This window comes from Somniosus microcephalus, chromosome 4 (assembly GCF_052327205.1).
Source record: "Somniosus microcephalus isolate GS21.2 chromosome 4, FLI_Smic_1.0, whole genome shotgun sequence".
Taxonomy (NCBI): Eukaryota; Metazoa; Chordata; class Chondrichthyes; order Squaliformes; family Somniosidae; genus Somniosus; species Somniosus microcephalus.
Window position 1 is genome coordinate 65,241,578 of NC_140990.1, and position 17,429 is coordinate 65,259,006.

At 46.2% G+C, this 17,429-nt stretch overlaps 1 protein-coding gene across 1 annotated transcript in view; it reads left to right on the forward strand.

Annotated features, from left to right (window-relative positions):
* Positions 1–15,783, forward strand: part of LOC147119082 (uncharacterized) — a 103,899-nt gene extending 88,116 nt beyond the window's left edge. The window contains exon 3 of the transcript XR_015077986.1: positions 15,623–15,783. The gene's annotated coding sequence lies outside the window, so the exon portion shown is untranslated. The remainder of the gene's footprint in view (positions 1–15,622) is intronic.
* The last annotated feature ends 1,646 nt before the right edge of the window (positions 15,784–17,429 follow it).

Genomic DNA, 17,429 nt, shown 5'->3' on the forward strand with positions numbered 1-17,429 from the left:
CCTTATGTAATTTGGATATGTCTATATTCTCTGGCAGTGCAGTAATAGCAGCTATGTCTATCTGCGTTTCTGTTTCTGTTTCGATCTTGTTTACTGCTGCAATCTGTTGCTCTACCACCTTTCTGGCTGCACGATCTGCGGCTCTATTTCCCTTTTCTGTGGGGGAATTCCTTCGCTGATGGGCTTTTACCTTTATTACCGCTGTTTCAGTGGGTAACCCTGAGGCAGCTACCAATTTCTTTACTAAGTCCTCATGCTGTATGGGTTTGCCCCCTGAGGCGATGTACCCCCTTCTACTCTAGGCTGCCATATAATCATGTACTATGCCAAAAGCATAGTGGCTATCGGTATAGATATTCACCCGTTTTCCTTCTGCCAATTTTAATGCCTCTGTCAATGCCGTTAGCTCGGCAACTTGTGCTGAACTATCCCCGGTAATCTTCATTCTCTCTGGACGGTGCCATCTCCCGTCACCACAGCCCAACCTGTTCGTGGTGTTCCGTTAACATATTTACAGGACCCGTCCACATATTGGCCCAGTAATTCCGTTCCAAACGCGTGAGTACGGTCGGGGTACTCACGCGTCTGGCCGGTGGAAATGCCGGTTTTCAGCATGCACAGCGCATGCGGGGAAAACCGGCATTTCCTGTCCTCTGAACAAAGGGGTTCAGAGGCACAGCGCGTGCGACTGCGCAGGCAGCGCGTGCGCAGTGAACTTCGTCGATTTCATTCATGGATTCAGTGAGGTTAAGTCCTTACAACTTACACATGAAAAAAGCATGTGTAAAGTTGCTCCAGAGGCTGCGGAGGAAGGTATATTTTGTCGTGGAGCTTCTGAAAGGCAATATTTTTGTTTGGGAAAGGGAGGAAAGTTATTTTAAGAAATGATGAGGTAAGTTTTAAAGTTTAATTTTTTTTTTTTTAAACGGGTTTTCAGTACTGTAGGTAGAAGGAGCAATTGTGGCTGTGTGAATTGAATTTGCTGTGTTTATTAAATGTGAAAATGACTGTTCTAAAATGAGTAATGTAACATTTCCAACATTTTTAAGAAAGAAACTTCATCAGTAATATATTCTTTTAAGTAATTATGTATGTATGTCCGTATATATTCCTTTACGTATATGTATATATTCCTTTACTTATGTGTATGAATGTATGTATTTAATTATGATTTTCCAATAAGTTACTTTCTCTGAAAGTCATAATTAAATACATACATTCATACACATAAGTAAAGGAATATATACAGACAATCATACATAATTACTTAAAAGAATATATTACTGATGAAAAGTTTCTTTCTTAAAAATGTTGGAGTCATTTTCACATTTAATAAACACAGCAAATTCAATTCACATAGCACAATTGCTCCTTCTACCTACAGTACTGAAAACCCGTTTTAAAAAACAAAAATAAACTTTAAAACTTACCTCAGCATTTCTTAAAATAACTTTCCTCCCTTTCCCAAACAAAAATATTGCCTTTCAGAAGCTCCACGATAAAATATATCTTCCTCCGCAGCCTCTGGAGCAACTGTACTCATGCTTTTTTCATGTGTAAGTTGTAAGGACTTAACCTCACTGAAAGCATGAATGAAACCGGCGAATTTTACTGCGCACGCGCTGCCTGTGCAGTCGCACGCGTTCTGCCTCTGAACCCCTTCGTTCAGACGAGGAAATGCCGGTTTCCCGACATGCGCTGTGCATGCTGAAAACCGGCATTTCCTCCGGCCAGACGCGTGAGTACCCCGACCGTACTCACGCATTTGGAACTGAATTACTGGGCCACCATTTTACATGTCAATAAAATGAAAAATTTAACAATTGCACGATTTGCCCCCTCGCATCTGCGACTGAGGGTCCAAGGAGGTGCATTGCGCAAGAGGTCATCGTCGTACGTATCCTCACACTGTTCCCTTTCGGGAACTGTATGAAGTGGTGGAAGGATTTCTGGCCACGTTAACGCTCCTTCCGTGACCATAACCATCTTCATACCAGCCATTAGGGTGGTTAGTCCTATGGCGTGAGGGTTTTACGGGCTCCCACAACCCATTTGAGGTGGGGGGGCCACCCACACCCGCGGACGCAAGTATCCTGCTGGATGTCCACCCAGAATTTCTAGTTGGAGCTCCGACTCCACTTGCCGGACTGTCTGGAGCGGGGTTCGAAACCCTACTCCTTCTGGCCCAGCGGCGGGGATGCTTACCGCTACGCAAAAGGCCCACTCCGTGCAAAAGGTGACACCCATACGTTTCCTGTGCCTTTTCCTCCCCGTGACTGGAGCCCTATGCTGCCACTTGAAAGACCAAGCTATCATCTGTCCTTTTTGCGGCGCCTTTGACTTCTCATTACCAATGATGAGCAGGTGCTGCGCCTCCACCTCGTTGAGGAGATTGCTGAGGTCATCATCAGTTCAATTGTGAGTTCTTTTAATGCCGTGAATTGTGCTCATTCCAGCCATTTCACGTTGCTAATCGGAGTGGGCCTTTGGCGTAGCGGTAGGATCCCCGCCGCTGGGCGACGGGGTAGGGTTTCGAACCCCGCTCCAGACAGTCCCGGCAAGTGGAGTCGGAGCTCCGGCTCTAAATTCTGGGTTGACATCCAGTGGGATATTTGTGTCCGTGGGTTGTGGTGGCCCCCCCTCCTCGTATAGCTTGTGGGAGCCGTAAAACCCTCCCGCCATAGGACTAACCACCCTAATGGCTGGTTCAAAGATGGTTACGGTCACGGAATGAGTGTTAATCACGGCCATAAATCCTTCACCACTTCATACAGTTCACCCCAAAGGGAACAGTGTGAAGACACGTATGACGACGACGTTGCTAAATAAATAAATGGAATGAAAAAAATTGTTTCAGGGCTTTTAAAAGGCTTTAATTCTGTTTAAAACTACTTCAGAATCTTCAAAATAATGTAAACATTTTTAAAAGTTTATAAGTACAAAGTTAATACCAAACTCAATACAAAACCTATTTGAAATACTGCTCTGCATTGTAAAATGCTTTTCAGCTTGTGAGAAACATTGGGGGCGTGTCCTATTAAACTGAGACCTCAAGGGGCGTGTCTCAGGTTGCACAGCGCGCTACAGGCTTCGCGCTGGACGCTGCCCGGGATTCTTCTGTTTCAAAAAGGAATTCCAGGCGTCCCTGGAGGTGAACGGCAGGCGCGTCGGGTAAGTGCAGATCGGGGCTTGCACGCGCGGCAAGCCCCCGACCCGAATTTCTGCCCCAATAGCTCTAGCTAGGCTGCCTCTGTCAAAGGTAATTCCCTGATCCTGTCTACATACTCTAATTCCTCTTCACTGGTGCAACAGTGAACCTCTCCTTCCATTCCCATCATAGATGCGGGTTCTGGCTCATATCTCTAACTATCTGTATAGATTCATCTTTGGGTAACAGACAGCCTCCCAAGCAGCCTTCCAGCCATTTGAGATGGTGCTGCAATGAGTTTACAAGATAACTTCCATATAATCCATATAACAAAAGAAAGAAGATAATCCATTGTGACTCTGCTTAGAGCCCATGGGGTTAATTTATCAAATCATAATTTTCCTTCTGTCACTGTGGGGAAATATTAACTTAAAACTAAGAAACATAAATTTAATAATGTCCAATATCTTTAAATTTCATACTAAAGTTATTGCTTGGTGAACTTAAACAGCCATCAGTGGAAAGGATTAACTCCTTTGCAGGTTTTTAAGAAGGTGGAGTGAAACATTATCAGACGCACGCAATTGCGTCACTTTACGTAAATTAAAAAAACTTTCCCGATCGAAAAGACAGTTGTGTTTTCACACTTTAACTAAACACAAACACGGAGGTAATATGGACAGTGAAGAAAGACGGGATTGAGCAAAGTTCACAAGCTGAGTAAGTCTTTGTAATGGACTCTGCAACTGCAAGATTTTTCTGATTATTGATAGACCATGAGCATTGGCACTGCCCCATGAATATCTACACCACATGCATTTTTAGCGTTTTGCGACCAAAGAATGGCTACTTTGCCTAAAGAAAATCCCAGAAGCACTGAAAATGCTGGTGTTTGAGTGAAAGTATATCATTGGCCCTAATTATTGGTTAGCTGCAGTTTATTCTGATCTGGTAATCCCAGGGCAGGAGCACTTACGAGGGCTTGTTTAACTTTACAAAAGCTGTTTCATGGTCGGGGCCCTAGTCCACCAGCTCCTGGGGTGGTTTCCCCCCTTTGATCAAATCCTGTAGGGTAATTTTCCTCACAACTTTAGCCTTTGTATTTACCCCATCATCTGGATCAAAATCTGACATAGCTGCTTGTAAGTACGGGAGACTGTGAGAAATCAAAGCACGCAGCCAGTGGTTGCGTGCTGCTCCTGCTAGATGTCCTCTCGGTCCTAGTGCCCCTTGCAGTCAGAATCAGGGGAATTTATAATGGGGAACAAAGAAATGACAGACCAATTAAATAAATATTTTGGTTCTGTCTTCACAAAGGAGGACACAAATAACCTCCCAGAGATGTCCGGGAACATAGGGTTTGATGAAAGGGAGGAACTGAAAGAAATCAGTATTTGTAGGGAAATGGTGTTCGGGAAATTGATGGGATTGAAGGCCGATAAATCCCCAGGGCCTGATAATCTACATCCTAGGGTACTTAAGGAAGTGGCCCTAGAAATAGTAGATGCATTGCTGATCATCTTCCAAGATTCGATGGAATCTGGAACAGTACCCGTGGATTGGAGGGTAGCTAATGTTACCCCACTATTCAAAAAAGGTGGTAGAGAGAAAACCGGGAATTACAGACCAGTAAGCCTGACATCGGTAGTGGGGAAAATGCTAGAGTCCATTATAAAAGATGTAATAGCAGAGCACTTGGAAAAGAGTGACAGGATCGGACAAAGTCAACATGGATTTACAAAGGGTAAATCATGCTTGACTAATCTACTGGAATTTTTTGAGGATGTAACTAGTAAAATAGATAAGGGAGAACCAGTGGATGTGGTGTATTTGGACTTTCAGAAGGCTTTCGATAAGGTCCCGCACAAGAGATTAGCATGTAAAGTTAAGGCACATGGGATTGGGGGCAAGGTATTGACTTGGATAGAGAACTGGTTGGCCCACAGAAAGCAGAGAGTTGGAATAAACGTTTTTTTTTCCGAGTGGCAGGCAGTGACTAGTGGGGTACCACAGGGATCGGTCCTTGGACCCCAGCTATTCACAATATATATAAATGATCTAGACGAGGGAACTAGTTTGCAGATGACACAAAGCTGGGTGGGCATGTGTGCTGTGAGGAGGATGCTGAGAAACTACAGGATGATTTGGACAGGTTGGGTGATTGGGCAGAAGCATGGCAGATGCAATATAACGTGGATAAATGTGAGGTTATCCACTTTGGTGGCAAAAACAGGAAGGCAGATTATTATCTGAATGGCAATAGATTGGGAGATGGGGAAGTGCAATGAGACCTGGGTGTCCTTGTGCACGAGTCGCTGAAGGTAAGCATGCAGGTGCAGCAGGTGGTTAAGAAGGCAAATGGTATGTTGGCCTTCATAGCGAGAGGGTTTGAGTACAGGAACAAGGATGTCTTGCTGCAGTTGTACAGGGCCTTGTTGAGACCACATCTTGAGTATTGTGTGCAGTTTTGGTCACCTTATCTGAGGAAGGATGTTCTTGACATGGAAGGAGTTCAGCGAAGATTCACCAGGCTGATACCTGGGATGGCAGGGATGACGTATGAGGAGAGATTGGGTCGATTGGGCTTGTACTCGCTGGAGTTTAGAAGAATGAGAGGGGATCGCATTGAAACTTATAAAATTCTGACAGGACTGGACAGACTAGATGCAGGAAGGATGTTCCTGATGGTCGGGGAGTCCAGAACCAGGGGTCCCAGTCTAAGGATACGGGGTAGGCCATTTAGGACAGAAATGAGGAGGAATTTCTTCATCCAGAGAGTGGTGAACCTGTGGAATTCTCTACCACAGAAGGCAGTAGAGGCCAATAAATTAAATACATTCAAGAAGGAGTTGGATGTATTTCTTAAGGCTAAAGGGATCAAGGGGTATGGGGAGAAAGCAGGGACAGGGTACTGAATTTGGATGATCAGCCACAATCGCATTGAATGGCGGAGCAGGCTCGAGGGGCCGAATGGCCTACTCCTGCTCCTATCTTCTATGTTTCTATGTTTCCCATGACCACACATCACACTGATTCTGATTATTTATCCCTGGCTCTCAAGGTACTGTTTTTTATGTATCCTACTGTAGATGTAATGTAGATTTCTTCATCCTTCCCTACCTGTACCTTTCTAGGGTTTACCTATAGTCCCGCATTCTGTAGGGCTCCCAGTACCGTAGTCAATTAAATATTGTAGCGGGACCTGCCACTATCGGATGTTCTCGCGGAGCGGAGTTATCTTATTCAATGCGGTCTACACAAATTTACACCAACCAGAATTCCACCGTGGCCACAATAAAAGTCTGGTTTTAATAGGTTAATAAACCTCATAACTCCAATTTAATCCAATCAATGTTTTTAAACTAACCAGTATCACTTGGAAAAGAAAGAAGGACGCCACATTAACAAAGAAACAATCACTCATGCCTTGTAAACATTCACATTCAAATTCATTTCTTCCAGGCACTTTGGCAACTGTAACTTCAAGGCTGAAGCTTATCTTTTGTAAAATAATGAACAGAAAAAACAAAACACAATACAGGAAACTCTCAATTTACCGGCACCTAAATAATTGGAAATCTCTGTCAACCGGCAAAATTCAGGAGTAGGTTCAGATAAGTTTTACTTCATATAAGTGGCCGTTCCTGGATCTGTGGCTGGGGATCCTGCACCTGTTGCTAAGCAACAGGGACGCTTGGATCATGTGGCCGGGGTTCCTGCACCTGTTGCTAAGCAACAGGGACGCTTGGATCTTGTGGCCGGGGTACCTGCACCTGTTGCTAAGCAACAGGGAAGCCTGGGCTTGTTGCTGTGCATGGAGCTCTTGTACCTTTTACTATACTTCTCCGTAATCCGGACTTTTTGATAAACCGGCACCACGCCGGTCCCGTTGGTGCCGGATAAAAAAGAGTTTCCTGTAGCATATTCTTGCAGAAAACAGTAAATTGTGTCATATTTCTTATTGTCCTTTCTTCAGCTGTCTTTCCAAAATACTGTAAAAACATTGAATATAACTGGAGAAAAATTAGTTTTTCACATTTAAACAAATCAAATCAAACTGCTTTAGAAGATTTCACCATAGCAACCGGGACTCCAAGGTTAAATCTTAGACTGAAACTTAATCTTTTGTTAAACAAATTGTTTTTGTTCTTCTCAGTTTTTACACACCAGCTTAGCTTAAATTAGTTCAAAGTTGTTTTTCATTCTGGGGGCACAATCTTATTCGCACATTCTTAAAACTTCCAAAATCCAAGACAAGACAAAAGAGTTGAACGCTTTTAACACAGAAGTGGGTGGAACTAAACCACACGTAACAGACATTTTTTTTAAGACAGACTTTTCAGACAAAAGAATTACTGTAACTTCTTAAACATTCATAGTCAGGAAAACATTCACACTTTAATACACATTTTCATACAAACTGAAATTCCAGCATTTTTTTAAGGTTCCTTTCACTCAGCAAATCTTGTGTTTTATTTGTCTCAGCACAGATGTTAATAACTTCCATGTCAGTAAAACTTTAAATTTATCCCTGTTATTTTCCCTTTGCTGAGTTTCCAAATTGGTTAGCCTGCAAATTAGATCTTTTTCCTTCTTTATCTCTCCCTTCTGTTTCGATTCCTCACATTGTTTCTGCTAACAAACTAAGATTACCATTTCCCCCTTTCCCTCTTTATCTTTGGTTTGTCCCCTCCACCAAGCCCTTTGGTTCTCTGCACTGTCTTCGGGATCCCACCCTTTCTTTTTCATGAACTCGATAAGTTTCTGATTTTTATCCGCTACATAGCGAGTGACGGAGTCGGGATCTCCCCAAGGAAACGGTCCCTCCTCCTTTATCTCTGCATCCTTTTTAGGCATTCTATGTAACTTCTGACTTACTTCTCAATGGTTCTTATGTTACCCTATCATTCACCCACACACACTTATTTTGCGCACACTTACTCGTCACGGGATCACGATCCTGTGGTGTTTAGTTCCCTACACCTACTTGATCCTGGCCGTCACGTGGGACTACATCCTCTTAATTCAGGCTCAGGCTAGGTGTTTGGGATAATCAACCACCCTTGTCCGTGTCGATCACCCCGTAACTCCCAAGGATCCAATATTCATAGGACTTTACTGCCTATTTAGCCGCCTATCCGACCTAGAGGATTTTGCCGCCTCCCCGGTTTAGAAGATTTGCCGCCTTCCCGGCTTATCAGACCGCACCCCTTTCTCGAGTCTGCCTCCCAATGTCCTTGTAATTGCAGACCTACCGATTCTCACAGGACGTTCTGAGCTTTCTAATTTATGGGTGGTAATTTAAACGTACTCACCCTTTCTAGCTCAACGTTCCCGTGGACCGGTCAGAGTCTGCGATCCTGCTGACTACGCCAATTGATGTAAGCTACAGGCGGACCAAGTGATATACAAGGCTGACGCTGAGCTATAGTACAGATGACAGACTTCGATCGGAGGTTCAAAACGGTCTTTATTCACAGGCCTGGGGAGAACCTTCTGGGACCGCTCTCGGATCCGACTCCACCGAAAGTTTAGTGAGTTACATTCTTATACATAATCTTATCAGTCAGATCCTGCCCTAGGGGCGGGTACAAATCTATCAATCATAGTCTCTAGTATTCCATTATATCCATTGCTTCTCCATATTCTGCAGCCAACCATGTTTCACAAGACAACAGCTCCCGCCCAATCGGCCCACAGATCCGCACTATCTCTGCAAAGCACAGACTCTGACCTTGTAACCTGCTCATGTTATTTCTGCAAGGCAAGCATATTTTGTCTTTTAAACAACCATGTGTGGCTTCACAAACAAGCGAAGGCCGCCTTGTCACTCAATTCTTATGTATGTTATCTTGTACACGTGCTACCCGGCCTGGCTGCATTTTTCCACGAGCCAGACTTTGCAGCTGACTCCGCAGTTTAATTTCCATCATCTCAGTACTTGTCTTTTAGAGTTTAGCTGGATAAATACAATAAATTCAGACCTATCTACCGTTTAACTCAGGGTATGAATTAATTCGCTACCTCCACCCTGTACACTGGTGCTACCTTATACATATTCTAACATAAACTAAAGTATAATATTAATTTGGTTACTACACAGTCCTACTCAGGTCCCCTCCCTCACCTGTTTTTCCAGTACATCGATGACTGTATCGGTGCCGTCTCCTGCTCTCGCCCTGAACTTGATAAGCTCATTCACTGTACTTCCAATTTCCACCCTTCCCTCACCTTCACATGGTCCATCTCCGACTCTTCTCTTCCCTTCCTTTACTTCTCCATCTCCATTTCTGGCGATCGGCTTTCGACAAACATCCACTACAAGCCCACTGACTCCCACAGCTACCTGGACTACACTTCCTCCCACCCCGCTTCCTGTAAGGACTCTATTCCATTCTCCCAGTTTCTCCATCTCCGCCACGTCTGATCTGACGATGCCACCTTCCATACCAGTGCTTCCGACATGTCTTCCTTTTTCCTCAACCAAGGATTCCCCTCTACCGTGGTTGAGACCGCCCTTGACCGTGTCCGTTCTATTTCCCGCACTTCTGCTCTCACCCCTGCCCCTCCCTCCCGGAACCATGATAGGGTTCCCCTTGTCCTCACCTTTCACCCCACCAGCCTCCACATTCAATGGATCATACTCTGCCATTTCCGCCACCTCCAACATGATCCCACCACCAAATACATCTGCCCCTCACATCCCCTTTCAGCATTCCGAAGGGACCGCTCCCTCCGCGACACCCTGGTCCACTCCTCAATCACCCCTAACAGCCTTCCCGTGCAAGTACAGGAGATGCAACACATGCCCTTTTACCTCCTCCCTTCCCACTGTCCAGGGCCCCAAACACCCCTTCCAGGTGAAACAGCGATATACTTGTACTTCTTGCAATTTAATATACTGTATTCGCTGCTCATGATGCGGTCTCCTCTACATTGGGGAGACCAAACGCAGATTGGGTGACTGCTTTGCGGAACACCTCCATTCAGTCCGTAAGGGTGACCCTGAGCTTTCGGTTGCCTGTCACTTTAATTCACCGCTTCACTCCCACTCTGATCTCTCTGTCCTCAGGCTATTGCATTGTTCCAATGAAGCTCAACGTAAGCTCGAGGAACAGCACCTCATCTTTTGATTAGGCACTTTAAAGCCTTCTGGCCTCAACATTGAGTTCAACAATTTCAGACTATAACCCCTGCCCCCATTTTTCATGCTGTATGATTTTGCCATTCCCACTTACAACATTTTATCTTTCCTGCCTCTTACAAAAGCACAGTATGTCGCTTCAATTCCTTCCTCCCCTCCTGTCTCTGCACCTGCTTAATATCTGTTACATATCCAGCTTTTTTCCAGTTCTGATGAAGGGTCCCAGACCTGAAACGTTAACTCTGTTTCTCTCTCCACGGATGCTGCCTGGCCTGCTGAGTTTTTTCAGCATTTTCTGTTGTTATTTCAGATTTCCAGCATCCGCAGTATTTTGCTATTATACTGGAGAAACTCGCTGCCCTGCGGATCAGACAATCAGCTGGCGCTAGTCCTGCACCTCGGGCTCCCCGATTGGTTGGAGGACCCGCCGCCGGCTCGCTCCTCCAGCCCCGCCCCCTCGCTCCCTATTGGTCGGAAGCTCCCGTCACTGAGGCCGCGGGCCCGGGTCAGTGTCCCTGATATGATGACGTCACTGAGGCCGCAGGCCTGGGTCATGTGTCCCTGATGTGATGATGTCACGGAGGCCGCGGGCCCCGGTCACGTGTCGCTGAGGAAGTCTGACCCGCTCCGCGAGGCTGAATCCATTCCGTTCGCTTCCCGGGACCTTCGGACGCCCAGGTTTGTGTTTACCGTCATTTATTTCCCCGTCCCTCTCCGCTCGTCCGTCCAGCTGAGAAAACTCGCTTTCCGCCAGTAATTCCGACTCTTCAACCGTTAACGACCGTTACCCAGAGTGCCGCCCCTGAGCATGCGCACTAGCAGCTGGTCCTGGGACTCTGCTAACCCTGAGCATGCGCACTAGCAGCTGGTCCTGGGACTCTGCCCCTGAGCATGCGCACTAGCAGCTGGTCCTGGGACTCTGCCCCTGAGCATGCGCACTAGCAGCTGGTCTTGGGACTCTGCTGCTCCTGAGCATGCGCACTAGCAGCTGGTCCTGGGACTCTGCCCCTGAGCATGCGCACTAGCAGCTGGTCCTGGGACTCTGCCCCTGAGCATGCGCACTAGCAGCTGGTCCTGGGACTCTGCCCCTGAGCATGCGCACTAGCAGCTGGTCCTGGGACTCTGCCCCTGAGCATGCGCACTAGCAGCTGGTCCTGGGACTCTGCCCCTGAGCATGCGCACTAGCAGCTGGTCCTGGGACTCCACTGCCCCTGAGCATGCCCACTAGCAGCTGGTTCTGGGACTCTGCTGCCCCTGAGCATGCGCACTAGCAGCTGGTCCTGGGACTCTGCCCCTGAGCATGCGCACTAGCAGCTGGTCCTGGGACTCTGCTGCCCCTGAGCATGCCCACTAGCAGCTGGTCCTGGGACTCCACTGCCCCTGAGCATGCCCACTAGCAGCTGGTTCTGGGACTCTGCTGCCCCTGAGCATGCGCACTAGCAGCTGGTCCTGGGACTCTGCCCCTGAGCATGCGCACTAGCAGCTGGTCCTGGGACTCTGCCACTGAGCATGCCCACTGGCAGCTGGTCCTGGGACTCCACTGCCCCTGAGCATGCCCACTAGCAGTTGGTCCTGGGACTCTGCTGCCCCCTGAGCATGCGCGTTCTAAACCCCAACAAGAGCGGTGCATGTGGACTTTGAGGTGCCCAGAGAGGAATCTGTCATTTGCCTTTGATCAATAACCCTTGAGGACCTCCATCAGGCTGGCCCTCATCCTTCGCTGCTTCAGTGCAAAAAAAAGCCCCAAACTTCTCCAATCTCTGTCACTGACTGCTCTTTGGAACAGAGGAGACTGAGGGAGACTTGATTGAGGCATATAAAATTATGAGGGGTCTGGATAGAGTGGGTAGGAGGGACCTATTTTCCTTAGCAGCGAGGTCAATACCCAGTGGCCATAGATTTAAAGTAATTGGTAGAAGGATTACAGGGCAGTTGAGGAGAACTTTTTTCACTCAGAGCGTGGTCGGGGTCTGGAACTTTCTGCCTGAAAGGGTGGTTGAGGCAGAAACCCTCATCTGAGTTGAAAAGTACTTGGATATGCACATGAAGTGCTGTAACCTGCAGGGCTATGGACCAAGAGCTGGAAAGTGAGATTAGGCTGGAAAGCTGTTTTTCGGCTGGCTCAGGCACGATGGGCCGAATGGCCTCCTTCTGTGCCCTAAATTTCTGTGATTCTATGATAACCCCTCCATTGCTAGACAGTCTGGGTCAAAATGAAGTGAAAAAGAAAAGCAACTTAAAGAAAGAAAAGAAAGACTTGCATTTATATAGCGCCTTTCACGACCATCGGACATCCCAACGTGCTTTACAGCCAATGAAGTGTAGTCACTGTTGTAATGTAGGAAAAGCGGCAGCCAATTTGTGCTCAGCAAGCTCCCACAAACAGCAATTCCCAAATTCTATAGATTATGGAACAGTTCCTGCAGATTGGAGGGTGGCAAATGTAACCCCACTATTAGCCTAACATCAGTAGTAGGGAAAATGCTAGACTCTATTATAAAGGATGTGATAACACGACACTTAGAAAATATCAATGGGATTAAACAAAGTCAGCATGGATTTATGAAAGGGAAATCATGTTTGACAAACCTACTGGAGTTTTTTGAGGATGTAACTGGTAGAATAGATAAGGGAGAACCAGTGGATGTAGTGTATTTGGATTTTCAGAAGGTCTTTGATTAAAGTCCCACATAAGAGGTTAGTGTGCAAAATTAAAGCTCATGGGATTGGGGGTAATATACTGGCATGGATTAAAAATTGGTTAACAGACAGGAAACAGAGAGTAGGAATAAATGGGTCTTTTTCGGGGTGGCAGGCGGTGACCAGTGGGACACCGCAGGGATCAGTGCTTGGGCCCCAGCTATTCACAATATATATCAATGATTTGGATGAGGGAACCAAATGTAATATTTCCAAGTTTGCTGATGACACAAAACTAGGTGGGATCGTGAGTTGTGAGGAGGATGCAAAGAGGCTTCAAGGCAATTTAGACAAGTTGAGTGAGCGGGCAAATACATGACAGATGCAGTATAACGTGGATAAATGTGAAGTTATCCACTTTGGTAGAAAAAACAGAAAGGCAGAGTATTATTTAAATGGTGATAGATTGGGAAATGTTGATGTACAGAGGGACCTGGGTGTACTTGTACACCAGTCACTGAAAGCAAACATGCAGGTGCAGCAAGCAGTTAAGAAGGCAAATGACATGTTGGCCTTCATTGCAAGAGGATTTGAGTACAGGAGCAAGGATGTCTTACTACAGTTATACAGGGCCTTGGTGAGGCCACACCTGGAGTACTGTGTGCAGTTTTGGTCTCCTTACCTAAGAAAGGATGTACTTGCCATAGCGGGAGTGCAGTGAAGGTTCACCAGACTGATTCCTGGGATGGCAGGACTGTCGTATGAGGAGAGATTGAGTCGACGAGAGTTTAGAAGAATGAGAGGGGATTTCATTGAAACGTATAAAATTCTGACAGGGCTAGACAGACTGGAGGATGTTTCCCCTGGCTGGGGGTCTAGATCGAGGGGTCACAGTCTCAGGATATTTAGGACATTTAGGACTGAAATGAGGAGAAATTTCTTCACTCAGAGGGTGGTGAACCTGTGGAATTCTCTACCACAGAAGGAGATAGATAGATTTCTAGACACAAAAGGCATCAAGGGGTATGGGGAGAGCGGGAATATGGTATTGAGATAGAGGATCAGCCATGATCATATTGAATGGTGGAGCAGGCTCGAAGGGCTGAATGGCCGACTCCTGCTCCTATTTTTCTATGTTTCTGTGCAATGTGATAATGACTAGATAATCAGTTTTTTTTAGTGATGTTGATTGACTGATATTGGCCAGGACACGGGTGATAATTCCCCTAATCTTCTTCGAAATAGTGCCGTGGGATCATTTACGTCCACCCGAGAGAGCAGACGAGGCCTCGGTTTAACGTCTCATCTGAAAGACGGCACCTCCGACAGTGCAGCAGTCCCTCAGCACTGCACTGGAGTGTCGGGCTAGATTTTTGCTCTCAAGTCTCTGGAGTGGGACTTGAACCCACAACCTCTGACTCAGAGGCGAGGGTGCATTTATTCGCTGCCCTTCACGACCCCACGATGCTCAAAGCGCTTCACGGCCAATTCATTGATATTGAATTGCTGTCACTGTTGTAATGTAGGGAAAGGCACCAGCCAATTTATCCTCAGGGACCCTCCGTTATTCCTTCCCCTGGCTTCCCTCAGAATCCTCGGATGGAAACCATCATGTCCCTGGGATTTGTCCCCCCTCCGTTTGAGGAACGTCTTCAGTCCCGTATCTTGTAGCTTTTAAAAGCTCTTTAGAATAATTTGTCCGTGACTACACTGTTGTGGAGTATTTTAAACCAACACTCGACACAAGGTTTTAGATCGATAGTCAAGTTGTCTTTATTGTACCGGTGGGGAAACAGTCTGCTCTGTCTTAGCCAGACCTTTCCAAATTGGTGCAGCAAACACTACATTTTTATACATTACAATACACGGCAAAATTCATTCCTGCCACCCGATTGGACCTTGGCCCGCATGCATCTTCACTGATTGGTTGCCTATGCCGCGTTACATTAAAGCACCACCTTTATTATCGGCCGTTATCCCACAAGCTGTTGTTGCACCTCTGACCTTTGTTTATGCCAGATGGGTCTCATCAACATTGTACTTCTGACTCATTGTCCTCCTTTCCTGCCTCTCTCGGCCTCTTTCATTGTTTTACTTTCCTGCCAGAACAGAACTTACATCCTCTTCGGTCTCTTATGGTTTCCACATCCGACTATGTTATCCACTTAGAAAAAGCTTACTACTGCAAAAAGCCCATTAGATTATTGTCTTTATTACACCATTCAGTGAAACTGCCAGCGATGTCAGTTTAACTCTTTCCCCACTGCAGTCCCCCCTTTTGGTACTTGACCCTTGCCCAAGTTAAACCACATGTATAAGCATCGCTGTGCCTCCTGCTCCATGCGGTGATCAGGCGCTGGTTCGGGAGGCCCTGCAAACCCATCATGTTTAGAGCAAACTTGTGTTTTCCGACTTGCTTTAGCTCTTTGTTTGGTCCGTATCTTTTTACAAGCGGTGCATGCTGCTATTCCCCATCCTATAGCTGTGACTAACTGTACTATCACTAATATATGAGAAATGATGCGGATCCATGGGTGTATGTTGACATTCACTCCCCAATCCCACAGCTTCTCATACCACGGGACTTCCTGTAGCTCTACCTCTATGTCCCTTTCTAATTCCCCAAGATTCCTTTGCAACACTATGTATTGTTTCACCATCTTACTTAAATCCTCTTTCATTTCTTGCAGATCCTTTTGCAGGCGGGGTATTGGGGCCCCTACCGGATCATCATAATTAACCAACTCGTCCTTCAGACTATCTGGCACGTTTAGTTTTATCTTCTCCCTTGAATGTACATATACCAATCTGGTGTGTCCTATTGTCATAAGAGCATAAGAACATAAGAACATAAGAAATAGGAGCAGGAGTCGGCCAATCGGCCCCTCGAGCCTGCTCCGCCATTCAATAAGATCATGGCTGATCTGATCCTAACCGCCAATCCACTATCACAGAACCATCTCCTGAATCTAACAGAATTAGACACACGAAATAGGAGCAGGATCAGGCTACACGGCCCCTGGGCCCGCTCCGCTACCCACAGGGCCATGACCGATCCAAACCTAGACTCATGTCCAAATTCCTGCCCGCTCCCGGTAACCCTTAATTCCCTTTACTTCTAGGAAACTGTCTATTTCTGTTTTAAATTTATGTAATGATGTCGCTTCTACAGCTTTTTGGGGCAGCATATTCCATGGACCTACCACCCTCTGAGTGAAGTAGTTCCTCCTCATCTCAGTTTTGAAAGAGCAGCCCCTTATTCTAAGACTATGCCCCCTAGTTCTAGTTTCACCCATCATCGGGAACATCTTCCCTGCATCCACCCGATCCAACCCCTTCACAATCTTATATGTTTCAATAAGATCACCTCTCATTCTTCTGAACTCCAATGAGTAGAGTCCCAATCTACTCAACCTCTCCTCATATGTCCATCCCCTCATCCCCGGGATTAACCGAGTGAACCTTCTTTGTACTGACTCGAGAGCAAGTATGTCCTTTCTTAAGTATGGACACCAAAACTGTATGCAGTATTGTCACAGGGATCTTTGGCATAAAGCCAAAGTTAGGCATTGTGATTGCACATACAAGGTTACTATATTGGTACTCAGTCTCTGTGGTGGCTATACAATACTCCCCTTTGCCTCTATATCCCGAGCGGGTGTGATGGTGATCAACGTGATAATTCCAACACACACCCCTCAGTCTTATTATAGCCGCACTCATCCTTAGGGCCTTCTCCTACTGGATGTGGGCATATCGTAAGCGTGCCTTTCCCGTGGCATCCGTTTAGGGAGACTCCTCTCATAGTACCATTCTTCCTGATGGCATAGGTATCAATTGGATCGTATTGGAGGTATGTCTCACCCCTCACTATGCCTATGTTTGTTACCTGGTACTGTGGGTGTGGAGTCGTGTCTAGTCCCACCACTGGTATCAGGAGTACCATGCCTATCATTGCTGTCACTTCTGCTTTACATTTTTGTATCACTGGATATACTCTGGTCATCCCTTTGAGGGTACAAGCACTCAGAGGGCCTGGATTCTGGCTCAGGCCATAGAGCTGTGTGCTGTTAATCCAGTCTGGTACCTCGCCTCGCTGTGTCTGTGCCAGATTATGTTTTAACTGTCCGGTGATCCATTGGCCATAGGCATGACACAAGCCTCTCCCTACCCCGTCTTTTGCCTGTTCTTCATCTCTATGGTTTAGTTTGTTGATAATGCTAGCATGGTCCTCTATAACCTTGATTTCCTCGAGTAATTTCCTTATCGTATGTCCTCCCAACTCTGATCCTTGTCGAACCAAACCAGTTTCCTTCTCTAAAATCTGCTGTATTACCCTTTGTAGTCGTTCCACATTACTTTGGACTCCTTGTATATCTAGGGCATTAATGAATGATGTCCCCGTGTTTATTCCCGTGAGTATATCGGTTCCTAAGCTCCTCTTAATCCTTTGGTGGAATGCAGCATGTCCCCTAAAATTAGTAGCCCCTGTCACAT